General features: G+C 32.5%; 1 protein-coding gene and 1 non-coding gene across 7 annotated transcripts in view; one reads left to right on the top strand and one right to left on the bottom strand.

The window, feature by feature from the left end:
- Positions 1-20,409, top strand: part of LOC110991488 (neurobeachin) — a 413,995-nt gene that overhangs the window by 39,061 nt on the left and 354,525 nt on the right. The window lies entirely within an intron of this gene.
- Trnaa-agc lies at positions 15,279-15,351 on the bottom strand. The gene has a single exon. It is a non-coding gene; the product is annotated as a tRNA-Ala (tRNA).

Here is a 20,409-nt window from a genome sequence, read left to right on the forward strand (position 1 = left end):
TCATTCAAACAAAGGCTTAGCGAATTATGACGAATAAACGATACTAATGATGCTTTCAAGTATTTCGTAACACAATTTTTGGAGATATTTGAACCGTTTCGTATGAAACGACTATTTTTTTACGTAAAATAAATTATGTGCCGTAAATCGTAATTGGATATTTGCTAAATACTTTTATTTTTGTTTAAATCCGCCCCTATAACACAACATGACATATCATATAACATGAGACAATACGACACAATATGAGACAACATAAGACAACATGATATAACCCCAAACAACGTGATCTTCATAAGATGATGATGTTGATGATAGTAAATCTAAAATGTCCACAATGTTTTACGTTCCTGGTAAACTGAACCCCCAAATTATTACGTAATTCTTGAAAGGAAGCAAGTTACAAATAAAAAATCTTTATTTCAGCATCTATGGACATTTATTTCACAATTGCAAAACAACGGCGAGAATAATAATGAGTTGTAATAAAACGTTGCTACAATGAACAGCGCCGCGTAATGTCTGTAATAGTTTTATCGAGGCGCGGCGAGAAAAATTTAAAGTACTCAGTTATCGTGTTGTACAAGTTACAAACTTATACTTTATTTAATTTTTTTATTCAGGTAACCAAGTACACTTATGACCGTCAACAGAAAAGATGTTAAATTGATTCAAAATACCATTCTACCAGAATGAGACTAACGCGCCTATATAGTCTATCTCACTCTGACGCGCAATTGCTGCACCGTACGCGCTTACGCTACGACACCGACTTCGTCAGAGAAATGTGAATACGCAGTATGCGTTCTGTCACACTCTAACGCACATGCGCTACGTTACCGAACATGCCGGACCGATGTGCGACGCAGTATACGTTCTGTCCCGCTCTAACGCGTATTGGCCGCACCTTTATTACATCATCGCGTGTTAGGTTTATTTTCGTTACGGAATTTCATGATTCAGTCTATATCATAAAAATATCGATAACATAAATGCTACGCGATTCATTATGCAATAGCTTTTTACGTGCTCCAATTCTGAGCGTTACACTTGGCTTTAGGTTTTTGTCACCTCAATAAATATTAAATATTAAACAAGTTTAGAACTATTGTTTATATGTCAATACCAAATTGATAAAGGCAGCTGCTTTCGCTTCTGCTGTAGACCAACAAAGCAACCCATTAATAAACAGTTGGGATTGCGCCGTGTTGCTTTAAAATATCTTTTCATGTTGTTTTTGTTCAGTGAAAAGAAAATTGTGGTCTACGATCAAAGTGCACACTGGTTCACTGACTCACTCACTCATATGAGTACACATGAACATGCTTTTATGGCTTAAAGTGTACGAATTGATCCGTTTGCTTTAGGCTTTTTCGGTCTCTTGGTTGCATGGTTACTCGATTGTAGGTCACCGTCATTTGATTTAAAAACGTCGCTGAAAGTGTTAAAAACATCTTTTATATAGTTGGATTTTAATGTGTATTTAGCTTTAGCCCATGGCAGAAAGGTTATATAAAAATGGCGCCATATGTTTCATTACACGTATACTGTATGGATGTAATAAAAAATTAAAATCATTTCATATTGTTAATGTAAACTTATGTAAAGTAAAATGGTCTTAAATTTACATAACTGCCAGTTCTTAATTTAAGTTCAAACGAAAAGAACTGGCAATGAACACTCCGTCACTCTTAATTTATTAACATAGGCTTGCCAACGATTGTCACTCTGTTACGTAGGATGGACACCTCGCTACAATACCAAACGAAGGAGAGGAAGACCATGTGCGCGGTGGGCTGATGACTTTATAAAAGCTAACGGTCCTCTGTGGCAGAGACTCGCCAGGGATAGGAAGCACTGGAAACAGCTGGAGGAGGCCTTTGTGCCACAAAGGCAAACTGTACAAGAGGACAGCTGTGCGACAAAACCTTAAAGAAGTTTTTAATACAGTTGCTCAAAAAGTGGCATATTGCAGGGACGTATAGCGTTCGGAAAGTGGGCTATTACACACTCGTGCTTTTTCTTTGCCATTCCCGCACTCGTGCGTTTTCTTTGCCAACTGTCAAAACAATGTATATTAAAAAGAAAAACCAACCACGAAGGTTTTATTAAAAAGATTCATAGAAGTTTTTATGATATATGATTTCTAAATATTATAATAATTGGATTCAATAAGTTCGATTAGGTTTCTTTTCATTTCATATCAATTAAAAAGAATTTTATAATATATGCAAATACGTATTTTCAAAAAATTTACTAATAATTGGATTCAATAAGTTAGGTTAGGTTTATTATATTTCATATCAATAAAAAAAATATTAAAAAGAAAAAACTAACCATGAAGTTTTTACTAAAAAAAATCACAGAAGTTTTTATGATTCATGCAAATATTTTAAAAAGAAGCTACTATTTGTTTAAATATCAGATTTAATGATTGGACTCAATGAGTTAGATTTGGTTTTCATTCAATAAAAATAGTCTACTGAAGAATTGGCTGTATGGGCCAAGTTCCCTTTGCCTACCCGGAATGGGTGAAAAAAAGAAAAAACAAGCTTTGCTCATATTCTCGCGGTTGGCGCCATTTTCCAAAAATGTTCTTTCGAGTTGAGTTATTTGTTGCACAAAATGAGTAATTTCGACGATATTTTATTTGAATGAATACCACCCGAACGCAGTATAATTGCCTAAAATGCTTCGGAGAACAATTTACCGGAAACATATAAGTCGCTACATATCTACGTGCAACGAATTTATTCCGTAGAGAGAATAGAAAAAAAGCAAATAGTTTTATTAAATGGCTTAATTTTTTCGCAACTGTATTAAAAATAGTCGTTCAGTACACGTGCGGTACCGTCATTGCAACTTGTTCCGGCTGTCAACCCTCACCTTCGGCTGCGCCTCGGCTCGGGTAGACATTCGTCGGAACTCGTTGCAATGACAGGCTTTCCGCACTTGTAATGAAATATACTATTCTTATATACATACTAGCGGATCCGACAGACGTTGTCCTGTCTACACGTCTTTAATTTCAAAATTTCAATTTTTAATAAGCCATTTTGATGAAAATTATTATTCAAATGTTATGACAATATCTAACGATCCAGCACATGGTCACACACGATATAACACAATGATAACAAAACTTTTTTTAAATTTCGGGACAGACTAAAATTAAAATTCGAATATTATTTAAAATTTGACACTGCGATGGTAGCGCCGTCTGTCGGATCCAATGTAAAACATTCCAAAATCAACAACAACTAATAAATTGAAAATTAATTAAAAAAACATTGTCCAGCGGACAAAATTGTGAATCTAAACCATTCCCAGATCCCCTTGAACACACACAAAAAATTTCGTCTAAATCGGTCCAGTCGTTTAGGAGGAGTTCAGTCACATACACACGCACACAAGAAATATATATATTAAGATATATTTTGTAAACTATCTCTTATATTAGTTGTAATAAAGGCTTTGAAATTGAAATTAAAGTCAGGAATATAAGCGAAATTTCATATTATTGTTTTTATATAACTTGCTCCAGGGAGCCGCGTCTAGGGGCCGCGTAATATTTCGTGAAGAAGCCAGAGAAATGCTTATAATAAACTATGCCACAATTCTTGGCTCGGAAAAGATATATTATCGACCAAGAGGCGAGGTTATCAAGAGAAAAATATTTTGTGTATAACAACTGTGTATTGAGTTTTAAAATTACACAGATTTTTCAGTGATTGTGATTTGGAACCCGCGATCTGTGAATACACACTACCAGTTCAGTTCAGTTCAGTTCTACGGGGCATGAATAATTTAGGACTTGATAAAGCAAGAGTCACTCTCGAACTGCTAAGGGCTACCAAATAAATTGTCTTTAACAACAAGCCCTAGCTGGTTCTCGAATAAGTCATAAATCGCCGTGTAATATGCAAATAAGTGAATTTAAATTTTAAAACGAAACGCTTCGAAAGAAAAACGCGGCTTAGTGAACGCAATGAAATATTGATGAAGTTTGACGCCCTCTACGCGCCCATGAGAAAACTTAACGCATATTTTGGCTGGTGAACTCAGTTTTGACATGTAACAATTAGTTTTTAATTTAATAATCGGTTTTCTTTATTTTTTATTAAATTCGTAATTCTCGTAAACTGTACTATTGTGTAATTTAAATATACATTATGTATTTAAAGATGGAACATGGTGTAAAGGTTGCAGCTCCTTACAAACATTGTGTAAAAAACATTTGGCGATTAAAAAGAGTGGCGGAGAGTTTATTGCCAGCTCTTCTCTTCCGTTCTACGCCCTTGATTTGAGAACTGGCAGTAAATGTAAAATTAGATTCATTTAATATTTCTTTTTTTTGACGTTCATAAGTTTACATTATATTACCTATATGAATAAATGAATTTTGACTTTTGATGATATGAGCCAGTTCACAAAGACTACATGTCTATCAAGACAATATTAATTGTAAATTTTTATTAATTTTATATACGTACGAGTCTTAGTCTGTCAATACCGTTTAGATATTTAGTTTTAGACTGTGGAACTGTGGAATCGGCTCCCGGTAGGGGTCTTCCAGGGAGAAATGACCTCCAATTACTTAAAAAAAGAGTTTTATCCTTGATTTAACCTTGAGAGAAGTTCGAGATATAGAAAGTTAACAATGCTTTTTTAAAATCCGATCAGCCCATTACCGAATATATCCAGCTCCGGATAATTACTGTTAATTCCGATATAATCGCGAGAATTCGAAAGAGAGGTTGCATGAGAGGTTGCATAGAGGCCTGCATGTTTGATTTTGCAGAAGGAATTTGATGTTTTTTTCTGATTTTTAATATGAGATTTACTGCTCTGTTACTTGATTATTTAGTTTTTTAAACTAGAAAGTATATAGATCTCCGAACGTACAATGATATCATATTATATTTCTTAAGTTGCTGATGGTACCTACCCGTTAATCTGAAAATCCTTTTTCATAACTCTCTTAACTAAAGGAATCTTAATCTCTTTGTGAGTAAAAGGTTTCATGTTAATACAAATACGTAGTTTCATAAAAGCTGCCCCCGTGAACTTAGTTTCTTAGCTAAATTAGCTTAGCTTAGTTTCTTAGCTTAAATAATTTTAATAGCTTATGATTTTTAGTAGCTATATACTTACCAACATATAAAACGTTATATGTTACATACAGATTGTTTGCTTTTCTCAGACAGAAACCTTACTACTTAATAAAATTACATTTTTCCATTTTTATTATATTTCTCTCTACATAAAAACCTTTCTCAGAGTTCAAGAAACGAAAAATAATTTGAATTGTTCCAATCTTCTTCGAGTTGTGAGCATACTTACTATTAACTATACATTTTTATGAAAACATTTTTGTGTGTATAGTAGTTTCTGTGACTTTGAACTATACTCTTCAGATTTTTAATATACTAGCCATTTAAAGGCTTTGCACGGATGGACTATAGCCTATATTCATCAGGGATAATTTAGGACTCTGATGGTGAATTAATGGTTTAAATTGATCCACTAGTTTTGGTGCCTTTTCGATGGAAACAAACGAATTTCCTTTTTCTATAGAACAGGGGGCAAATGGGCAGGAGGCTCACCTCATGTTAAGTGATACCCACGGCCGCCCATGGACACTCTCGATACTAGAGCGAGTGCGTTGCCGGCCTTTTAAGAATTTTTACGCTCTTTTCTTGAAGGACCCTGTCGGATTGGTTCGGAAATACTTCAGTTCAGTAATATTAGTATAGAAACTCATGACTATTTTTACGATTGATGTTGTCAGAAGCTATTACACGAAATGAGATTGACGGCATCTTATTTCTTTTCATTTCAAAGCAAATTTATTAAAATAAATTATCCTTAGAACCTCTCCACTCATTTATATTCTGAATGCTTTTTGTAATATATTTCTCCAAGAATACGTTTTGAATGAATACAGATGTTATCAGCGGATTTACTTGCATTTATATAAGACGCGTGCATTTGCGATTTTATACTCGCGTGGTATTTGTTTATTTACGCTACGATCGATCTCTTTCAGATATACATGGTGAGCGTACGAAGTGTAAAACTATATCATATATTAGTCAAAGTCAAAATAACTTTTATCATATTACTATTTACTATATTACTTTTTTTATATACTAGTACACTTATGAACGTCAGAAAAGAAGTTAAATTAATTGTAAATTTACATTGACTACCAGTTTGCAAGTAAGGGCGTACAGCGGGCAAAAGGAACTGGCAAGAAACTTTCCGCCACTGTTTAAAAAAAAGGATTAGGATTATTAAAATATTCGTCAAATTTATTAAAAATATTTATTGATTATTTTAAGTTTAACGAGAGCTACAATTTATTTAGTGATAATTACATTCATGATCTACATTCGCTTAGGAGTTTGTTGTAAAACGAATACAATTTTCATATAAGGAGTGGTTTATTTTCTGGAACCTCCTCGTATGCTTAAATTAGTTCTGTTTGGAGTATTACACTGTTTGGTTGTGTCGACATGTTTTAGGGACAACGCAGCGTTTTATATTTTCGTATGTATGTCAATGTTGACATAATTGTTGTCCTAATTTTGTGGCCAATAAAAAGAATGACAGTCACAATTTGTTTTAAAATCGTCTATAACTTTTTAAAGCGGAATATTTGAAAAGTATCAGTGTATTGGCAATAGGAATATCGCCGATGCCGATATATCGGCAAACCGAAAATATCGCCGATATATCGATATCAGGATTTGTTTTGGTGCCATCCCCATAAATAATAAATTCCATTCATTAATTATCATCGTCATCATTTCCAGTCGAGCTACGCTCGCTAAAATAGCCTGAGTTGAGTTGTCAAGTCCCTTCAGGCCAACAGCGAAATTCTTGAAAAAATAGTAACTAGGATCTTTGGGCCAATCAGTGATTGAGTTTAGATTTGATTTGGTTGAGGATCCTCCCTTTAGGTTGATGGAACTGGTCGCCATCCATGATAAACCACTACGCCTCTAATCATCATTATCTTTTATCTTTTGTCGATCCGAAGTGGTGGAGGCCTGATGACCTGTGACACAGGTGCACAACCGTCTCACATAAACAATAAGAATTACTCCAAAGAAGAATAACAATTATTTAGATACATTATTGTAACATATTATGTATGAAGTATTGTAAGTTTTTGTGAGAAAATAAATAAATATTATTATTATTATTATTATTGCAAATCATCATCACTGTACGCCTCCATGATTTCTGTGAAAAACTGTGAAACAAAATATTTTTAAAAGCATTATTAATAACTCGATAAATGTATAAAAGCAAAAACTCGTATCTGCAAGAATCTTGATACAGTATTTACGAGAGCAACCCGGAGCTCGTAAAGTTGTTATTGCTAAACCTTCCTTGAATACATATTATCCAGTGAAAATCCAGGAAAATTGTGTGTGCGTGTGTACAAGTACAACACGTTTATTATTTTTGTGACGCGCATTTGTGGCTTCCACAGATTAAGGCAAATAGATGGGGACAGTAAAATTAAAATTACTTCGACGTCAGATAAAAAAAATAAAAAGAAAATACGTTTATTTTGGAACATAAGATCATCAAGGTATCACTTAATTCACGTCATTAAATTCGAACTTGTAAGCATCCCTACTCATCGGCCAAGAAGACAGAGGGTGTAGGCCGAGAAAAAAAGCCGTAAAAGTAAAAAACTCTCGGTACTCTTTAAAAAAAAAGCAAATCATTAAAAAATACTACAATATTTAAAACAAAAATAGCAAATTAATTAGAAGTAGCCTGCCCAGCACTAGGCCCAGATATTGAACACTACAGGCGAATCTAGAGTTTTTTTAATCTAATTTTAGTGTATTTTTAATTGTATGTACGATTTAGTAGATAAAAATATATTTATATACAAAGCAAATTTACAAAGCCACAGAGAACATTAAAAATCACAGAATATCAATAACTATTATGCATGACATATACACCACTATCATCACTACATAGTATAAAACAAAGTCGCTTTCTCTGTCCCTTTGTATGCTTAAATCTTTGAAACTATGCAACGGATTTTTAATAGATAGAGTGATTCAAGAGGAAGGTTTATATGTATAATAACATCCATTAAATAGTGGAGAAGTATGTACTGTTATTTTTGAGGTTTCTAATGAACTAAATTTTCTAAAAATAATTACATTTTTTCCGCTTACATTGCAAACGCAGGCTGAACCCTACGAGTTTTATCAAAATAATGTACTTAGTATTGTACACATTGAAAAGGTATACAGAAAAGTCCGTAATAGTATATGTTTATATGGTATATGTCGCGTATATTATCGGAGTTTTCCAGCGACGGAAATAACAATACATAATAAAAACCTGCTTTTCATCAGCATTGCACCCGTGCGAAGCTGGGGCGGGTCACTAGTTTCTTATAAACAACAGAGCATAGACGAGGAAATAACACAAAACATCTATTTATGATTCAAGCGAGTTTATTTATTTAAATAATTAGAGTAGGTACCATTCTATAAATGTACCGACTGCTAATGCAAGAAGCTCTTCAGAGGCCCTTTCACCAAACCACTTTCTTAAAAACAATATTTTCACTAATGATTAAATTGATCCATTGGCTAACAATCTTAAATAAATATTCTTCTTGTGCTACAATAGTTTTTCAAAATCGACTTATGTTACTAATTTTGGAAAAAAAAAAATTATTTAAAAACGCAACTCAATATATTATACGCAAATAAACGAAAATTATTTAAGAATGTGCTTTAATTATAAAATATATCGGTAACACGACACTGAGAATCATTTTTATTTATTTATATATTTACACTTCGTTACCATAATATACAAATTCATATATAAAAAAAGCAGGTTACATAAGTTATAAGCAACGGGTGACCTTAACGTTAACCAGCGATTTCTTCCAGGCAACCCTAATATGGAACAATAAAAAAACGTTTATTGTGTATAATAAAGTTTTTTCTTTCTAAAAATTCTTAAGATGCCGGCAACGCACTCGCCAGCCCTCTGGCATTGAGAGTGTCCATGGGCGGCGGTATCACCTAACATCAGGTGAGCCTCTTGCCCGTTTGGACCCTGTTCTATAAAAAAACCAGACTAGACCTTAGAAGAAATTCGAAGCCCGATTATTGTAATTGATTGTGAGAAAATAATTTGAGAGGCCCTCGATTGCGAACCCTCTGACCTTCTTGCTATTACAGAGTATGTTTACTCATCTGTAATGGCACTTAAGTGATTGTTCATGATCTGTTTATACCACAAATTACATCATGATTTTAACTTAAAATACTTGGGAATCTTTTCAATGATGGAATTGAATATTCAAAACAGAAAGTATCTTCGCGATATGATTTTAGTTGCTGAGAAGTTTTGTTGACAAACATACATATAACAGCTTAATTTAGTACACATTCTCGCCGCCCATGGACACTCACGAGCCCTCTGGCATCGAGAGTGTCCATGGGCGGCGGTATCACTTAACATCAAGTGAGCCTCCTGCCCATTTTGCCCCCGGTTCTGTAAAAAAAAATGTTTATTAAAAATTTTTTTAGTCGGTTAAAACGTAAACGTATAAAGATCTTAAAGCGCACGTCGTAAAAAATTAATGTACTGAAAATGATATTTTTTTTGTTCACAGGTAAGTCATGGAGGTTTCAACAAGGAAAAAAAGGTTTTATGTAGATTTTATTATTTATATTTATATGTCATATCTGTCCTAAACGCGCTAAAAGAACTAGAACCAAAGTTTAAAAAATATACAAAATTTTTTACTGTTACAACCAAGAAATTGACGCTCATTATTAGCGCCATCTAGTTTTACGGTGAGGAACTACGGTAATATACCTCGCAAGCATTTAGTTACCAAAACGCCAAGCGCCGCTACGTAATATTTTCTGTATTCCTTTATCAGGTAACTCAGAAGATGGCGCTATTTAAAGTATCTACTATCAAATCTTACGGCTACGTTCCAGCTTTGACTGAAAGGTCCCATTGACTAAATAGATGGCGAGTTTATGCAATTGTATAATGTATTATGAATTAATCTGACACAGTACGCTTTTAAATAATAATAATTAAACGGATTTCAAAGCGTTTGTTTCGAGTTTTATTGATATTTTTTACCATTATAACTTTAAACTTATAATAAAAAATATACTATTTATTATACCATCAAATCAAAATATCACCTTGATGGCTTGAACTCTTCCACAGTCCGTTTCACAAGTCATTTTCTTTTGCGGACTGTGGAATCGACTACGGGCGATTCCAACAGTTCAAAATTCGAGCGTATTCCTCCCCCATAGGCCGGCAACGCACCCACCAAAAAATGTGTATGGGTTGCGATGACTGCCTCTTTGGGCCTCCCGCAGGCTCTGTTTGCCCCCCTATTATATAAAAAAACAATATATATATTTTATTAATTTCTATTACCTATTGTATATTTATGAACATAAAAAATATTAAACCTGATTAGATTAGTTTTATTGCTGCATATTTGCTGTATGTTGTCATAGAAATGACTTGATATACAGACTAGATAAGCCCTATCCATATTGTTTTAAAAATTAAACTTAAACGTTTGTTACTTATGGTTTACGAAATTAAAAAACGTTATTGCTTGACTCGTATTGAAATTGCGATAACTTTTTCATCTTTAAACACATTTCATAATTTATTAACAAAACAAAAATTGAGCGCCATCTAGTGTCAAAAAATGAAACTAATAAATCTCGGAAAAACGGCCACAGTTAACTAACTTTAATACATCAATATACATTGAAGCAATGTGAAATTTAGAAGCCGTAAGATACGTAATAGCTCTGATGTCATGTGAAATGCAGAGAACACTTTGCATGCTCTTCGTCATAACTGTCACCTTGGCACTTGAGACGAAGGCGGCTGCAACTTTGTGTAGAAAGTGAAAACAAGTAGGATTTTATTATTTATTAGTCGAGTTATTTATCGAGTATTTCCTAATCTAATACTAATAAGGTAAAATAGATGTTACTTTCGTAATCCATCATCGTCTAGCTTAATATGTTTTTTTTTATTTATTCTTTTTTTTATATATAACAGGAGGCTCACCTGATGTTAAGTGATACTCTGCCAGAGGGCTCGCGAATGCCTTGGCGGCCTTTTAAGAATCGGTACGCTCTTTTCTTGAAGGACCCTAAGTCGAATTGGTTCGGAAATACTTCAGTGGGCAGCTGGTTCCACAAAGTATTGGTGCGCGGCAAAAACTGCCTAGAAAGACACTCAGTTGTGAAACGGCCAAACGGTCAAGGTGATACGGACGAACATATGAAACATTTTGTTAACCTATTCTATAGCGACTTCACGATTCGCTGAAATAAAAACTGAATTTACAATGCAATTTATCCTATTTTTTCACCAAAAATCCTTCCTCAGATTTTAAGGAATAAATAAAAATATAGATAATCCAGCCGTCTACAAGTTATGCGTTAAACATATATTGCGATTGATTGTATTTATTAATTAATTAATATGGGTTTGAATTGAAAAAAAAAATATATATTTTACGACGTTCTATGCATAACAAGTTGAATATTTAACAAAATCTGCATGTTAAAAATTATTTTATGCAATTTTAAGTGGATTCACTTTAATACTGTGAGCGAAGCTTCATTCATCGTGATATCAAGCGTTTTATTTACTCATAGAAGTCTTGGAAACTGTAGCCGAGTTGGAAGAAATACACTTTTCATTTGGATGTTTTAATAAAAAAGTAGCTTTTCTCGGTTCAACGTTGAATTTTTTATTTAAGTAACTAGATATTTTTAAACATTTCTTAGTACAAAGTAAGTTAACACATTCATTTTATTTCCTTGTCCTTATATAGTTTTGACACTGTCGTTTTAATAATTACATAGGTTAAAGGACTTCATAGTCCGTCAAAAGTTATATTATTTGTTAGTGCCTATAGTTAGTACATTTCTTGTATTTTTTTGTTTCGTTATTATTATTATTATTGTTCACTCGTGTCAATTTAGGGTCACCTGTTAAGGAGTGTTTAAAAAAAAGTGTCAAATGATAGTTTAAAACGAAGGCACGAAAATCGTTCAAATGAAAACTTGCTCTTTTGAAGTAGGTTAAAGTATATACGGCATTATTAGCGTATAGTCGCATAACGGATGTGGAGTTTCCTTGAGCGGATTTTCTGTGCTGTAACAGGAAGCTGATCTTTGAGAGCAACGATGCATATTGTGTAATCCTATGTATAAATATAGTGGATTTCCCGGATAACGACTCAACGGAGTCTCTAATTTCGTCGTTACAGATAATGGTTGAGATAAAAACATATATATTTGTATAGTTTATTTATTTATTTAATTATAGCTCACTTAATACATATTATTATACAAAATACTAATACAATACAGAAAGCCAAAACAGATTACAAAGATTAACAATTTATGTATAAAAAACAGAAAACAAGCAAGCGAGCAATTAAAAGACAAAAATACATTTAAAAAAAAAAGAAAAAAATTAAAAAACTGAAAATTGACATTTAAAAGCAACAAATAATACTAAGGGCCTGTTTCACAATGTCCGGATAAGTTCCAAATAAGCTATTTGTTACTTATTTGTAGAATAAACAGTATTTTTGCGTTTCACGACTATCAGATAGCGCTATTTGTCATATAATGCCAAGTATCTTATTCGGAACTTTTATCTTTCGAATAATTTATGTGTTGCATAGCTAATTGGCATTTTATCCATACATTGTGAAACAGACCCTAAGATATTTAAAACTACTACTTTTTTATGTTTAGTTATTTACTGATAAAAAGGGATACTCTTCTTCAATAAAATACCAGAGGCTCTTTTATCTCGGCCTTTTAATAAATTTAAGAAATGTAATAAAGGAAAGCTGTGTAAAAAGTTAACGATTATCTAGTTGATAAAAGGGTCTGGGAATAGGGCTAGACAGTACCTTTAATTAATTTGCGATATTTGTTTTAAAATAAATGTTTGGAGGTTTGCTATATTAAAAGAGGTCCGAGAGTTTTTTACGCCGGCTTTTTCTCTCGGCCAACACCCTCTGAGTTCTTTGCCGATGAGTAGGGATGTCTGCGATACAAATTTAATGGCGTGAAATAAGTGATACCTGTATCTTATGTTCCATAATAATCATATTTTATTTTAAATTTTTATTTTGATACATTTAAATAATAACTCAAAATGTCACTTTGAAACTTATTGTGATTTAATGTGATTTGATATGACACCGCAATATTTCCATCATCCATGGGATTTCTAGGAATTTGTTATAAATGGCGTTACATCCAACGTCGCTAGCCACATGAATTTTCTACTAATGTATGCTAATAATTCAAGGGGTTTAGATTATTATGTTATAGGGATTATGAACGAATAAATGTACATATCTTAATCATACCTGTTTACAACTGGCTGCAAAGAAGTGCGGCCAAGATCAACGGCACCCGTGATTTTTTTAAATCCTTATGTAGATTGTCATCATGTAAACAATATTTTATTTAAATAACAAGTGAACGAAATGTTTTTCCAAAAATCAATTCAAAATAATTTCACTAAAAATACTAGTTGCCAAATTTTGATAGGCAACTTGGTAGATATACATTCTCCTACTTAATACTTACACCTATATTATACTTCTACTAAATATACATAAAAAATTGGTTTTTAGCAAATAACCGATGAGCGAAGTAATCCTGCAGCCGGATCTTAGACTATAATTGTCGTTATGGATACTACTAAGCTCGTTATAAATAAAATCCACTGTATATATATATAACACAAACTATATAAGTGGCGGAGAAATATAGCAGTCTTCGATATCATCGTCATTATTGAGTTTAGTGGGTGTCGTGTGGGTGAAATACGAGCACAAAAGAGACAGACAGAGAGATAGATGGTACAATATTTAATTTTAAGTGTTTTCTACTTCAGACGGAACTTTAGCCTAAATTATAATGAGTGTCAGGTTCAAGGCACAATTAACTTCCAAGCACAAATATCTTACGCCGGAAACCAATAATGAATCGACAATCTCAGATTAAAAACATTCTAACAGATAGAATTCAATGTCTTCGCTCTTAACACTCATATTTGATAATCAATATAAACCAAATAAAGTAAATAAAACCGTACAATTAATATTAAAATATACATGTCTATGTTTAAAACATATCAAATAGCTTTTTAATCATTTTAAAAACTGGTGTAAGTTAAAATCTTAAGATAGGATATTGGCACAGTTGAACTGTCATTTTCATACAAAGGTATATCCACATACACCCATACGAACTGCCATGTATAGCTTGTATCGACAGATGGCTATTTAATCCGTCGTATGGTTATTGGGACACTTTAATAAATATTTGCGAGTCCCGGAATCCCCGAAATGAACTGTGGGACGCTAAATTGCCCCGTTTTCAGATACCGCGCGAAAATTTGAGCAGTAATAAAAAAAAACGTGCTGAGAGTTTAATTTTTATTTGAAATAATTACCATTAAAACAAATTTGTTCTTCTGATAAATATAAATATAACTAAATGGGTATCTACTATCTATATTGTCTGATTCGTAACTTTTAAGCCAACTAAATATATAACTTTAAAAGTGTTTTTTTATTGAATACTTATTATTTGACCTATATTTAATAGTTTTTAGTTAAATAATAAATTAAAAATTAAGTAATTTTAGACCGAACTCGGTCCAACATCTATTCACTATTATACTTTACCGATATCTCCAAAAGAACTCTTTTGGAGATATCGGTAAAGCCAAGTTAAGATGGCGCCTCAACTCGAGGCAAATGCCTAGCTCTGATTGGTTCGACCAATACGAACAATAGTCGCACTTTTATTCGTAAAGTTATTATTTTAAACTAAGCAATAATTTCACTATAATGAAAGCAAACTATAACAAAACAAATCAAATTAAATTATGAATCTTAAAAGTAATACAAACAAAATTTTAATGATTAAGAAGGAATAAAATACAACGGTCAATTGATTCAATCAGAATATTTATTGATAATAATTAAAAATAATCGGAGCGTTTTTCTGACATACGAATATATGCACGTAAAATGAGTATGTACTAACAGGCAACGTGCTATAAATAAAAAGCCCACGGACTGTATTATCGTTTACATACTAGAACTAGTACGCATGAAATTAAGCGTAAAATAAAAAAAATATTTTTACTTTTAATACAAAATTAAAAAAATTTGGAGGCGCCGGGTATCGATCCCGGTACCTCTCGCATGCTAAGCGAGCGCTCTACCATCTGAGCTACGCCCCCTTGTGCCTGACAGCGCGAATTTAGCCATTAGTTTTAGTTGTTTCAAGACTTATTCATTTGCTTACATAATTACAAATCTAATCCATTTTGATATACATTTTGAACCCAATTATATTGCTATTGTTGTATTAAATTGTGTAATGTTGTATATACATTCTAGCATTTGTATATTTTTATATTAATAAAAAGAGTGTCGTTCTTTACCTCGTACTTTATCTGTTACGAAAATATACTTAAATAAATATATTATATTATATAAAGCCTTTTAAGAAGGGCCTTAACATTTCGACGCTTTTTTGCAAAGCTTCCTGTGTGGAATTTTTTGATCATTGTTGTGTAATAGTATATTTCATTACAAGTGCGGAAAGCCTGTCATTGCAACGAGTTCCGACGAATGTCTACCCGAGCCGAGGCGCAGCCGAAGGTGAGGGTTGACAGTCGGGACAAGTTGCAATGACGGTACCGCACGTGTACTGAACGACTATTTTTAATACAGTTGCGAAAAAATTAAGCAATTTAATTAAAATATTTGCTTTTTTTCTATTCTCTCTAGGGAATAAATTCGTTGCACGTAGATATGTAGCGACTTATATGTTTCCGGTAAATTGTTCTCCGAAGCATTTTATGCAATTATACTGCGTTCGGGTGGTATTCATTCAAATAAAATATCGTCGAAATTACTCATTTTGTGCAAAAAATAACTCAACTCGAAAGAACATTTTTGGAAAATGGCGCCAACCGCAAGAATATGAGCAAAGCTTGTTTTTTCTTTTCTTCACCCATTCTGGGTAGGCAAAGGGAACTTGGCCAATACAGCCAATTATTCAGTAGACTATTTTTATTGAAAGAAAACCAAATCTAACTCATTGAGTCCAATCATTAAATCTGATATTGAAACAAATAGTAGCTTCTTTTTAAAATATTTGCATGAATCATAAAAACTTCTGTGATTTTTTTACTAAAAACTTCGTGGTTGGTTTTTTCTTTTTAATATTTTTTTATTGATATGAAACAAAATCCAATTATTAGTCAACTTTTTAGAAATACGTATTTGCATATATCATAAAATTCTTTTTAATATTTTTTTAATTGATATGAAATGAAAAGAAACCTAACCGAACTTATTGAATCCAATTATTATAATATTTAGAAATCATATATCATAAAAACTTCTATGAATCATTTGAATAAAACCTTCGTGGTTGGTTTTTTCTTTTTAATACACATTGTTTTGACAGTTGGCAAAGAAAACGCACGAGTGCGGGAATGGCAAAGAAAAAGCACGAGTGTGTAATAGCCCACTTTCCGAACGCTATACCTCCCTGCAATATGCCACTTTTTGAGCAACTGTATTAAAAAATCTTTTGCGCTACGAAGCGACAACGCATCAACATCCGTCTTTTGGATTATGTTATCCCGGTATGTCAATAAACTTATCAACACATAAAATACAAATATATTTTTTATTTATCAATTTTATTTTTAAAATACAAATTATGGCTTATTATGAATATGGCCTTAATATTATATTTTTAAGTAGGCTACCTTTTGAGTCTGTCAACTAAAATGTGGAACATTTTGTTGTAAGACCCCGTAGTGATTGTTTGATTTTCTGGAATAAAATATATACTTCAGTAATTAAATAATAAAAAAATATTTCCCCCCAATTAGTAGTTTACTCAATTTAAATATCAACGTTTATAAAATATTCGCACATTTTTACATTTTTTTTATACACTAATAACACTACGATCTAACTTAACACTAATAAGTAATTTAAGTCTTACCTAATTTACTAAAAAAAATTATCATAAGGAATTCTCCAATCACACTACTTACAGTCTCTGTTAAAGAGAAGCCACTCTAAAGAAAAACATTTTTCTAACGGATTGAAGTTATGTATTACTTACTGTAAACTCATAATTATTTAAATATAATTTTAAATTTAACCGACGTTTCTACAATAATACACGCATCCAATCCGTTAAAAAAACTGTTTTTCTTTAAATGTGTAATGTTATGTTAATAAAAGACAATACTAGAATACTAGAAGTTGGGTTCTTTTTTTTCACTCACTGTTTAGCACTAACGTGTGCTCTAAATGAATGTCATGCTTGCCTCTAATTGCTCATCACATTCAAAATTGTATTTTGTGTTTGTTTTTACCAATGTATCAGTGTGCCGAGCGTTGGCAATCTTTATCAATAAAAAAATAAAAAAAAAAAAAAAAAAACGTCCACTAATTCACTAGTTCAAATGATTTTGTCCTTTTCAGTCTTCTCACTAGGCCCGTGGTATCAAGGAGTTGAATAGCTTCCATATTCACGTGATGGTTGAGCCTATGCTGTGGGTTCCAGCAGTCAACTTATTAACGCATACATTGTTTTATGAAATAAAATAATCATTGGCGATAAATTTTTTCTGGTTCTGGGCCTCAGATATGTATCTGGGGCCCAGAACTATATATATATAGATATACACACATATATACAGATACATATATATATACAATATATTATGTATCTGGTTTACCGTTCGAGCGAATGTTTGCGTACATAGTATGAAAGCGCAGTTCAGTACACAGCCGGGGATCGTACGAAATCTTAAGCCACTAGGCCATCAACTGCTTTTAAATAATATTAATTAATCAATCGAATACATAAATTCATTATATTGTATCGTGTGAAGTCGACTTACTAATTGGAATGGATGGCTCTAAGTACGGGATCCAATGGCAAACTTAAAAATGTTTAATATACAATTTCAAGAGCAGTTTAAATAAACTTGCCACAGACAATACGCAAAATGTTGAAATGAAAAAGTCTAGAGTAGGTAAACAAGATAAAGAGCGGCTGCCTCATTGTAGCACTTCAAGTAGGTATAATGTATGAAAAGCCAGAAACAGCCAACAGAATAATTTACAGACTATCTTTATAATTGTAGCAATAACTTTAGTTAACAGAGACACTGGAAAACAAAACACGATCGATCATAAAAACTCAAAATTGTTTATGTTAAAGTAATATAGAATGTAAATACAAATTACTGGGTATATCACCTACGATTTTGTAAAAAAGTTCATTAGTTATTTTTCAATTGTGTTAAAAAACGACACTAGCAAATGACTGGTATCATTAACAATGAAAAGCGTAATCGTTTACTACCATCAAATGCTGAAAAGCTTGTTTATATCCATTATAACATACCGCTGCTTAATTTTACTCATTAAAATATTGTAATTTGGTAATAAATACAAATCTTGAGTAATATGATGTGTCTTTTTTGTCCACGATTTTTGTCCACGGCCGAATAATAAATACTATTCGGCCGAACACCGAATACCAAAAAAAGTGGCCGAATAGGTCGAATACATAATAGTAGCCGAATATTCGTGGCATCTCTAGTAGCAACTCCTTTTCTCCTTTTGTTATAGATCTTTGTGATTACTTAACAATGTGTGTGTACGTACGTACGGTAAGATTTCTATTGGAATCGAAACTTCTTTGGTTGGAAATTTGTGTGGTTTAAAATTAATTATTTTAAGCAAAGTACGTTGTCTCCTTTCTATTTCTATAGATTTGGTTTTGTTCTGAGCTTCAAAAAATACATTACAACATTACATAAACAGACATATGAAAAGAAAAACTAAAGAATTAAATACCTACTGATAATGAACAATTTAGCAAAAGTAGTCTAACGGAAGGACAGTCGTTTAAAACTAATGGATGTCATTATTTGGTTACACATTACACATTCACACACACATACAGACACAAACATATATTTTTTTTCGATAAAAAATCCGACAAGTTACCAAGTAAAAATTTTTATGTTTGTTAAATTCTAAAATAATCTATTTGGTTTCACAATAAATTATCGATTGAAAAACTTCTTATTTGGTTTTCCACATATTGTATTGCTTTAGTATTGTAGGTATAGTGTATGTATATTTGTAAATAAATAAATATTTTCGGATAATGATTGTCTGCTTAAATAAATAATTATTAACTAAGTTAAAGTCTGTCTTAAAATATGTGACGTAAATACAACCTACGCCCTTAGAAAATGGAAAATGCTGCGTTAAAAGCTTCTTAAAGCTTTAATAACAGATCTTTTCGAGGGCGTCTTAAGATACAAACTATGAAACTCGATGTGAAACTTTAATTGGATCAGCTATTTGATGCTGATTCCAGACTCAACAAGTTGTTTGAGTTAACTTCAACTTCATTTGCAATTATTTACGTAGAAATAAGGGTGTGTTATATTGAAAATTATTGTATGTAATTGTACTGTCGCAGTAAAATCAGAGAGTTAATTAAAAATCGATATTCAATCAAGTCGCTAGAATTTTGATTTAAATAAAGTAGCGTCGAAAACGTTTAACTATCTTTCTGACTGAAAGCCAGCGTGTTGATTAATAATATAAAACAAGATGGCGGTCACGACAACAGCTGATTACTTTTATAGCTTTTTGATAATAATGTTGTATTCACTTAACCTATTAATATATAAAACATGTCGAATCAAACTTATTTTGACGTGACAACGTCTTATAAATTGGTTTGCCGGGTGACACTTCAAGAAACTGCGTTACGCTCCGCTCACGTTATGCGCTCACAATGAGAGCGAGTGAGAGGCACGCGTCCCTTCCACTCGGGCATGGTTAGCCCGCCTAAGAGCGAGAGAGACAGACATAAAAAGTGATTCATCCTTCTTCCTACTACACGAATGAATATTCACATTAAAATTATTTTACCACTCAAAGTCGTTGTCACGTAAAACTTTCGCCCGTATACCGACTTTACAGGCAACCAATTTTTTTTATATTGACGCAAACGAGCACATACCGCCCATGGATACAGTACCAGAAGGCTCGCATGTTTCCCACCTATTAAAAATTGGTACGCTCTTTTCTTGAAGGATCTTAAGTAGAATTGGTTCGGTAATACTTCACTGGGCAGCTTCTACACACATACACATCAATTGCATGTAAGACATAGCAACCTAGCAAGGGAAAATATTAAACAAGCAACGACAAAATAAAAAACAATTAAGTAA

Source organism: Pieris rapae, chromosome 23 (assembly GCF_905147795.1).
Source record: "Pieris rapae chromosome 23, ilPieRapa1.1, whole genome shotgun sequence".
Lineage (NCBI taxonomy): Eukaryota > Metazoa > Arthropoda > Insecta > Lepidoptera > Pieridae > Pieris > Pieris rapae.